General features: G+C 32.8%; 1 long non-coding RNA gene across 1 annotated transcript; it reads right to left on the bottom strand.

Annotated features, from left to right (window-relative positions):
- Nucleotides 1-408: 408 nt before the first annotated feature.
- On the bottom strand, nt 409-7035 carry LOC111085994. The gene is made up of 3 exons (XR_002610769.1): nt 6975-7035; nt 6524-6628; nt 409-744 (listed from the first exon to the last, which is right to left on the bottom strand). It is a non-coding gene; the product is annotated as an uncharacterized LOC111085994 (long non-coding RNA).
- Between the last annotated feature and the right edge of the window lie 2572 nt (nt 7036-9607).

Here is a 9607-nt window from a genome sequence, read left to right as displayed (position 1 = left end):
AATTCCTTATATTCATTTATCTTCAATAATTTATCAGTTTTAGAAGGAAGAAACCTAGGTAGATCACACAGAACGTAATTTAATACAATCAATATAAGTAGTTTTATTTTGAACATTTACAGTGTCAATAGTATTATCATAGTCACTTTATATTTATCATGAGAAACACAGATTTTCAGGATAACCTTATGAGTTATGTACTTAACATTATCAAGTCAGCTTGTGAATACATTCATAGAAGATAAAATATCTAACTACACTTTTGAAAGATTATTTGTAATAGCATTTAGACTTGTACTTAGTACCTCTGTATAATCATGTGACAATATTAATGTTGTCTACAACATTATCTTTTCACCCACATTTTATAAAAATGTGTAGATTACATCAGAAATAAGTGATGAAGGATGTTCATGTTGCTAAGAAGGAACTTTGGAAAATGGTGAAAATCATCAGAATATTCCAGATGTTGCAGAGAAAGCTTTCTAAACTTAAACCTTTTATCTCACTTTCACCCTACTGTGAAATTCATCATATTATTATTATTTTGTATTATGGTTATTATAATTGAAATCAAATGTTTTGCTTTCTATTCGTACATTGCGGAATACCAACCAAGAATTGATCTAGAAGTATGCTTGACACAGTTAGAGAGACTTTGATATCACTAGCATCTGTAGAGTTTTATGAGCTAATTTTTGCTGCTGTTGTATATAAGCATCTGCACCACTGTCAAAGGTTTTTCTAGATAGGAAAAAAAAAAAGATTCATTAAGAACCCAATTCCTTCTGTCAACAATAATAGCCCCCCCCCTCCCCCAAGTGGCTCGGCGGTATGTTTGCAGACTTACAACACTAAAAACTGGGTTTCGATACTCTTGATGTGAAGAGCACAGATAACCCATTGTGTAGCTTTGCGCTTAACTACAAACAAACCAAAATCAATAGTAATAGAGGTTGGCCTTTGTATGGATAAAGATACATACAAAGGTCTAAAATATATGATGATAATAATTGATAAAATGGATGTTGAAGTATTAGTTAGTTCCTTTGTTTTGCCATTTTATTTAAACATTTAACAGTTTCAAAGGTTTTTTGGTGTTTTTTTCTTGTATAATTTTGTTTGCTTATTTTTTACCATGTTGCCTATTATTGTACACAGGCTGATTCTCATACAAAGTTATTTTCATACTTTACTTACACTTTTTGTTTAACTAAAGCTACTAATCTTGAGAGAACTGTATTAATATGTATGTTATGAAGTACAAACATTTTGCTTCAACTTATAATTTTACCCAAGATCCTTTATATATTTCATATATGTATCTTTGAAGCTATTGCTTTCTTTTCACACATTGTCATATCAAATATTTACTTCTGATGACAGCAAGCTATGTACTTGAAGCGAAACTAAAAAAAAATCAATTTGGCAATCAGTGTAGCTGAGTAAATGTTGTTTTTGACGTTTCTGCTTATACAGAGTGGAATGCATTGTTTCATCAGTTAGTTACCGTCACTGTAGAACGATATTTTTGTAAAACAGTTTTTATAATAAAAAAGTATAATAATAAACCAAGATAAAACAAAATCACTGCAATTGTCGTACAAATTAGTATAATTAATATTGATAATCAAAGTGAAAATAATATACTTTAACTGTGGAACATAAACACTAAAGGTGTGGCGATACGATTGTATCGATACATCGTACTTTATGATTTATATATCTTCACGAAATTTGGCAAGCTTTCAGTAAACATTATAAATCGTTTGTACAGAAAAAAAAATCATAATTTTTAATAAAGTATTTTTGCTAAAAATTAATGATTCAATAAAGGAAGACCAGTATTGAGTACTACATGTTGTCTTCATTTCTTTTATCAAAAACATTACACGCAAAGCAACATAAATTAATAATAACAAATAGACATATATTAGCTTTTTCTATTTTAATTCTCTTTCCAGCTACCAATTAGTTGATCAAACCTGAGAATTTGAAAAAGCACTGTAAAGTATGAAGTACTAAAATAATATAATGTTAGTACTATAGATGATAAATTACAGACAATAGTGTCAAACTTCGTAACAAACCGTTGGTAAAACTTTTGTATCCATATACGTATCGTATTGACTACTATGATGAGATACGCGCCCCTATCAAATGCTAGCGGTCTATTTGAACTACTGTCGTAGAAACAAAATATTTTGAAAACATGAAATTACTTGGTATAATATACTGTTTTCTTCATTTTCCCTTTCAAGTATTTTGATAAAAGAAAACTTGTTAATTAATCCATTCTTGCTTTATGGGAGTGACATCATATATTTTACATGTTACTGTTTAAACTTGCAAAAGAATAAATGATTCATGAAAATAACAATTGTAAGTGTAATGTAAAGAAAACAACATGCCAAAAACCATATCTTGTGTATTTAACTAATCTTTGCAACAAACGCATTGAGCTAGTTACAAAGAGAAATATTGTAGAAGCTAAAAAAAAACCCGACAACTTCTAGAAATCTCAAATTAGCTCTGTGGTTAGCCTCACGTTCAAGTCCCAGTTAAGTGGTGAATTTTTATAGCATTTTTGAATTGTTAAGTCATCATGTTTAGAGCAATATCATACAATATTAGGAACAACGAGAATAACGTGATAGTTTAAATTAGAATTTGAATTATCTATTAACATTCGATTATAAAGACTTCATTAGTGGTTATTGCTCTAGAGTCTAGACTATGTTGAGCAAGCTTCGCGTTCAAATTCAGTAAAGTTAGAATTCTGTATTTATATATTGTTAAGTATTTATTATGTTTACAGCAAGCTCTTTGGATATTCAGAAAATTATAAATAATGTTATGGAACTGTAATGTTCGACTCGATAGATGGCGCTATAAAACATTATTATTGATGTTCTTTAACTCAGATAAGCGATCTTTAAAATTTTAATAAAAATTTTTATAATCATTTTTATGAAAAGTCATACTTTTGTGCGTTTTCAATTCATCCTCAATTTCTTTGCCTTTAATAAATCGCAGAGTCAGGCACTTGATCATGTAAGAATATCTCTTCGCAGCCAGTTTGCGTGGTTCAATCTGTTAGTCTATATCAAGAAGCAGATTTGAACATAATATAAACATACATAAATCAAAATATAATCAAGGACCATTTACAGTAGATGATCAAATATACAGAACAAGCGTTGTTTTTGTGAAATACTAGTAAAAAATAAATATTCTTTATACATATATTGCTACTATATTTTGTAATAAAACGTTTATTTTATTTCATTTCACAATAAAAATTTCTCAACATTTACCATCATATGACGGGCATTCAGCTAGTGTACAATAATAATAAACTAATTGGATGTTAAAACAACTGGTGGTCAATTCATTAAAATCATTCACTGTTATCCTAAACAATATTCCAAGGAATTAAACTTTAGAGGAAAAGTTTTTAAGAGGCCTTGATACTCTGTGAAACTTATAATCTCATAATCTGTAGAAAGAATGTTTTTTCAATTTTCTATGGAGCTTAATTAATTTTGTGCTTAAAATGCGTAATGAGAAACCTCTATTATAGAAAATAAAAGTGAGTTTAAAATCTCTCACCACAAAATCTTGTAATGATAAACAAATTATATTGCACGTAATAAGCTGTTGTAAACATAACTTATTTGGAAATGAAAAATTTTCAATTTGAAAGTGTCCACTGAATTTAAAACTTGAACGTTTAATCATCTTATGATATAGGTACGTTTTATGTTGTACTGTGTTCCTTTCTCATAACATAATTTGAACTGTACAATAACAGTAGACACTGGACCTTTGAAAAAACTGATGCTACTGAAAAGTCAAGACCTACCTTTTGTCATGTTTAAACTTTTCAATCTATAATGCAAAAGGTAATCGCTAAACAGATGCACATTAAGTACAAGTTAACACTCCAACATGTTATCGTCTGAAAGTTTGGAATGAGAGAGGTTAATATGGAAAAAGATTGAAGATATTGTTGCAGCTTTAACTAATATGACATGCGGATTAGTCTTGAGACCCTGTCTTAGTCTCGAGACAAATATTCGAAGTCTCGGTCTTGATAGCGTTCTCAACACGCAAATCACAGTCTTGTTTATTTGCACATAATTATAGACATTGACAATTATAAAAGACAAAGTAATTTAAGTAATGCTATGTTACTAATGATTATACTCTAGGAATGTACCCTACTTAAAATTACAACCCCTAGCGCATCAGGTTTCAAGTAGCCACAGTCTCTCTACTTTCCCATTAATAAAGAAATACACCGTTTGCTACGCAATACAATTTCTGTAATGTTTTAGCTCCCTTAACAAATGTTATTCTATTAGTAACTCTTACGTATTGAGAATTTGAAATTGTCCAAAGCCGAGCTAAATATATTAAATTTAACAGTTAAATCGTATCCTGGATTTAGTATCTAGAAATATGCCAATATTTTAGTTAATTTGTGCTATTTCCCAACAAGATTGATACACACCGTTTTCGTCTTTCACATAAATATGTTTTTATATATACACAACAGTATAATTTACAATAACAATTATTATGACTAGTTACTACAAACAAAGTTTCATAAACAAAGATTTCACTAACTTACAAACAATATACAAATTTTCTTTCCAGATTGGAATTCCCTTGATATCTAGCGAGGTAACTTCAAGTCAGTGTACGTACGATTGTCGGGAAGCTAGCTAGCTTTCTTTGTCTCATTGGTCACCACACTGAATTGTTGGTACGTAGAAGTAAGTTAATGTTTCATAAAACTACTAATGTCCGATGAGAATCCAGTAATATTTTCGGAAAAATACTAACGTCCGATGATAATCCACTCATGTTCGAAATTTGTAACTGTTCCTGGTCAAATGTCATAATTTTGCCGATTGATGAGTGTTATAAAGAGCTTTCAGAGTTTTTAGCACACTGTTTATAGCGGACGACTAATAGGCTCTCATTTTGGCGCGGCACTTTAACTGTTTTTATAGGCGCGGGAAAGGTGTTCTAGAAAATTCAAACAACAATACTGAGCTATATTTAACCAGTTATGGAAGTGGATATATTGTCGATTCTTACGTTCATGAATATTATAATACTTTGGAGAATTGACGGGAGTTTCGCAATACGTATCCAACACTGTAAGCTAGGCACGTTTTTGAATATAAACTCAATCCAAACAAACATTGACATTAAAATAAATATATAACAAATTCGTTACACGCAATACATATCTAACACTATAAGCTACGCATATTTTTAAATACAAACCGAACCTATAAACCGTTCATATTAAAATAAATACATAAATTCGTTACGTGACGCAAATGCAATCACTGTATGATTATTTGTAACAATGTGTGCTTTAGTGGTTATATTTGAAAAAATAAGTTTAACATTACCAAGAGCAATTTATTTAAACGTATAGAAATTTGACAGTATTGATTTATAGTGGAAACTGTACAACATTATTGAATTTTTTCGATCGGACTCACGTGAGATAGTTTTCAATTGGAGGCGAAATAGACAATTCTCTGCACAGAAAATAGTGTAATTTAATACGTTATTGGATGTATTAAAATTTTGGCTTTTTTCTATTATTTATAAATGATATATAAAACGTCAGAGAACTATTGGCAATTTGTGAAAGAGAGGATGTGACAGGTGGGCGCAGCAAGTGTATCTGATTTTCTAGTTTATGACTACAGAAACAAATAAAATTGAAAGCTATAAAATTACGCTTTGCCTCAGTAATATCTATATTATAATATGTAATTTACGTTAAAGTCCGTACTTCTAGGAGGAGTGATAAATAAATTTGTATTAATAGTTTTTTGTGAAAAGGTTTTTCTATCACCAGTTCTAATTTGCTTCTTAATAATTCCCATTTGTGTGTATATATATACATGTTTTAAATTTAGAACACCCAATAATATTTACCCATTTTTCAACCTAACTTGGACTCGCCAGTGAAAATCAAGTTGCCTCACTGAATCAGTGATTCCTCTGAAAGGGATAAGAAAAACATATGATCTCTACTTTGATATAGTCACTGTCAAAGTCATACGCCCAGTTGATGCATTGTTCTGAAAATATGATGCAGCTGAAAATGTTGACACCCTTAATCTGCAAATACTCGGGAGGCCAGTTTTGCACCACCCACTGGGAACTCCCCTCCAAAACCAGAAATGGCCTAGACACTGCTGTAGACTATAGAGACAGTGTTCGAAGTGATGCACAAAGCTACACAATGGACTAGCTGTGCCCATCACGAGTATTGAAACTCAGTTTTTAGTGTTGTAAGTCCACAGACATGCTGCTGAGCCGCTGGGGGGCTAGAGACTGTGATACATATTGAATTCTGGGTGGAGGTTTTACGAGATATGTCTCTGTTAGTATTTTTATTTAATGTTTCATGTAAACATTTTCATAAAATAATTAAATAAAAGTAAAATATGAAATACAATTTAAACTCAATTTTGATAATACTTACTTTATATGAGCGCTGGACTACAGTTCTCTTCGAACAGTAGTCCATGAAATCCAAGTTAGACACTAAGTTCATTTCAGGAAAATTTTAACTCAATGATCTTGATACCTGAAAATGACAAAAAAAAAACAAACTAAAATACGTAAACCGTTGAAAAACGTGATCTCAGGGCAGACCTGGCCTTGAATGTGTCAATAAATAACCCCCCCCCCCCCCATGTGCTTCTAGTGAAAGAGAAAGTTGAGAAACTTGTGGTCTAAGAAAGATAAATGAAAAACAATATTTTGGGCCATAATTCCAACAATATTACAAGATTCGACCAGCTTAGGACACATAGATTAGTCCTAAGCATACATATTTGGCTAACAATGCAAAACAAACGTAAATATACTAAACTTTCAAACTAATACTGTTAATGAAAGAAACATTGAAAAAAGAGCAGAATATAACTTACTTGTAGAACACGCACACTACTGATTTTCTTCGTGTACTACCATAGATTAGATGAATCTTTCTGTACACACGCTAGCAAGTAATGAGCTTACCAGAAGATCACCACCTAATACAAACATGTTACATATGATTATCATAAATTTCTTCTAAAAACGAATTTAACAGAATATAATGCAAATAAGTTACAAAAGAAACATATAACTAAGACTGGTAAAAAATGAAGGTACTTTAAAAATAATTATACAGTAAAAATGTTTTGACGAGAACAAAAAATAATGTCAAAGAAATTATAATCATATTTAAACCAGAAGAACGTGAAAGTCTTAATTTAATAGACACCTCGTACATCATAATATTAGTAAGATATCATAAGATACTGAAAGTTGGTAAACATGTTTGGAGCAGGATATTTATGTTAAAACAAGAGAGTCAAGAAGAACGAAATAGTAATTTATTCAAATTTGTTTGATTCAGAATTTCGCTCAAAGGGGCTACCTGCGCTTTGCTATCTCTAATTTTGAATTGATAGATTAGAATGCTATTCTTGTCTGGTCGAATAGTAATGTTTGACCATTTCTCTTAGAAATCACCCACACCTCAAAAATATGGAACGCATTTTTGCGGCAATTGATCATGAACCATCGGATTCAAAAAATCCGAGTATAATAACCGCTAAACCACACCCAACCTCTACTACAAAGACAGAGAAAGAAAATATAGAGAAGTCAAATTTCGAACATTGATTTCAACCAAAATGGCACGCCCCAACCATTTTTTACGTATTGTATTTCAAACAAAGATTGTTTGTATTTAAAACATTTGACATCGATTCCAGTCACGTGGTATGATGACGTGAATTTTCAGATCTGAGGTATGTGTGTGAGCAAAACAATGCAAATATGAAAGTACTGAAAATGTTCTAAATAAATGTATTCATTGTGTCACATTTATTTAGCATTTACATCTCTTTTAAAATTGTCGTTTAATAGCTTATATCTCAACGGCGATTTTTTAAATTAAAAATAAATAATCAGCTAAGAAGTTACTTATCTCAATTATTTCATGGATAAATATTCTTATTTCATCACTTTTGCTGTTTTTAAAAATTTGACCGTAATGTATGTAAGTTTGACCACAATTTTTGTTGAAATAGTAACTTTCTCGGTATAACTGTTTGCCAGTTCGTCACTTTCCCATATCCGGAGAAGAATACCATCTTCAAGCTTCAGCTGGTCCCATTGTACTCAATAGTTCTTTGTCACAGGACTTAAGCTAGACACCTTCTCCCAAGCAGGGCGCAAAACACTTGCTTGTAGAAAATAAATTTTTGGCTTCAAATCTTGGTCTTTCTCCTGTTTTGCTTAAATATCTATACTTGGTTCCATTTCACCATCATCAACGCCTTCAGTCACTTTGACTTCAGCTTGATGACACCTGGTTAGTTCAACCTCTCTTTTAACACTTACCGGAATTTGGCCTTTGTTGTTCCCAAACGTCATTTTTATTAAAGTTAACTACAGTAGTAAGTAGTCCAACCCTAATATGCATTGGTATTCAATGTCAGCCAAGTATACTTCGTGTCTGTCCTTTATGCCCATGAGCTCAATAGTTACCCACATTGGTCCCCACAACCTTGCATAATGTCCTGTTACACCACAGAGCTTCTGGTACTCCTTCGTGATCTAGCACCTTGATACTCACAAGGGTTTGCTGAGATGCAAAATCTATGACAAAGTTGCACTTTTGGCCATCACGCTTTCCTGTCACATAGACACTATGTGTGCTTGCTATTTTACACTTAGCTGTTGGGAATTACACCATGGGGGTTGGTGGGCACCCCTCAACACCAACCACTACTGGTTTCCTCGAGGCTGACTTATTGGTAGCATTTTTCTTACTCTGGCTCATCATATGTCCTTGCTCTTCACAGTTCCAACAACCTTTCCAAGTAGCAGCCTTTCCTGTTGTGGCATCTTTCCTGTGTTGAAGTTGCCGGCATTGAGCTCTCTTGTGCCCAGGTTTGTTACAGTGCCAGCAAAGTCCCTCAAACTTCTCTGAAAGCTGCCCTTTTCTGGCCTTGAATCCTGATGACTGTACCAACCTTGGTATCTCTGTGCTGGACTTAACGTAGGATTCAAATTCGAGAGCTCTGGCCATTGTATCTTGCATGGAGAGGGGTGTGCTTGCTTCACTTGTATGTTTAGTTGTGGACTGTCCAAGGCATCTACGAACTGATCCCTCAGCAACAGCTTGAGGACATTGGGTGGTGTAGTTGGGTAGGCCTTGTGTGCCATACTTTCCAAATCCTGTGCCAGCTCTTGCAGGCTATCCCCTTTAGTACGGACTCTAGTCCTAAACCTAGCTCTGTAGACTTCAGACTGATTTTAAGTTCCATACCTGAGTTCTAGAGCAGCTACCAGTGCTATATAGTTGTGCCTGTCGTCTGCTGACAACTGTCCAAGTACTTCCAGTGGTTGTCCCTTCAAGCTCGTTGCCAGGTATACTGCTTTCTGCTCCTCTTCATTTCATCCAGTAGCTCAAATTGAGCTCTATATGCTTCCCATCGAATTCCTGTGGCTTTCTTCATACTAGATCACCCATATTGCTGACACTCATGTCTGGAATGTGACTTCT

This window comes from Limulus polyphemus, unplaced genomic scaffold, assembly GCF_000517525.1.
Source record: "Limulus polyphemus unplaced genomic scaffold, Limulus_polyphemus-2.1.2 Scaffold770, whole genome shotgun sequence".
Taxonomy (NCBI): domain Eukaryota; kingdom Metazoa; phylum Arthropoda; class Merostomata; order Xiphosura; family Limulidae; genus Limulus; species Limulus polyphemus.
The sequence above is the reverse complement of the archived record's forward strand: the minus strand, read 5'-3'. Positions and strand labels throughout refer to the sequence as shown.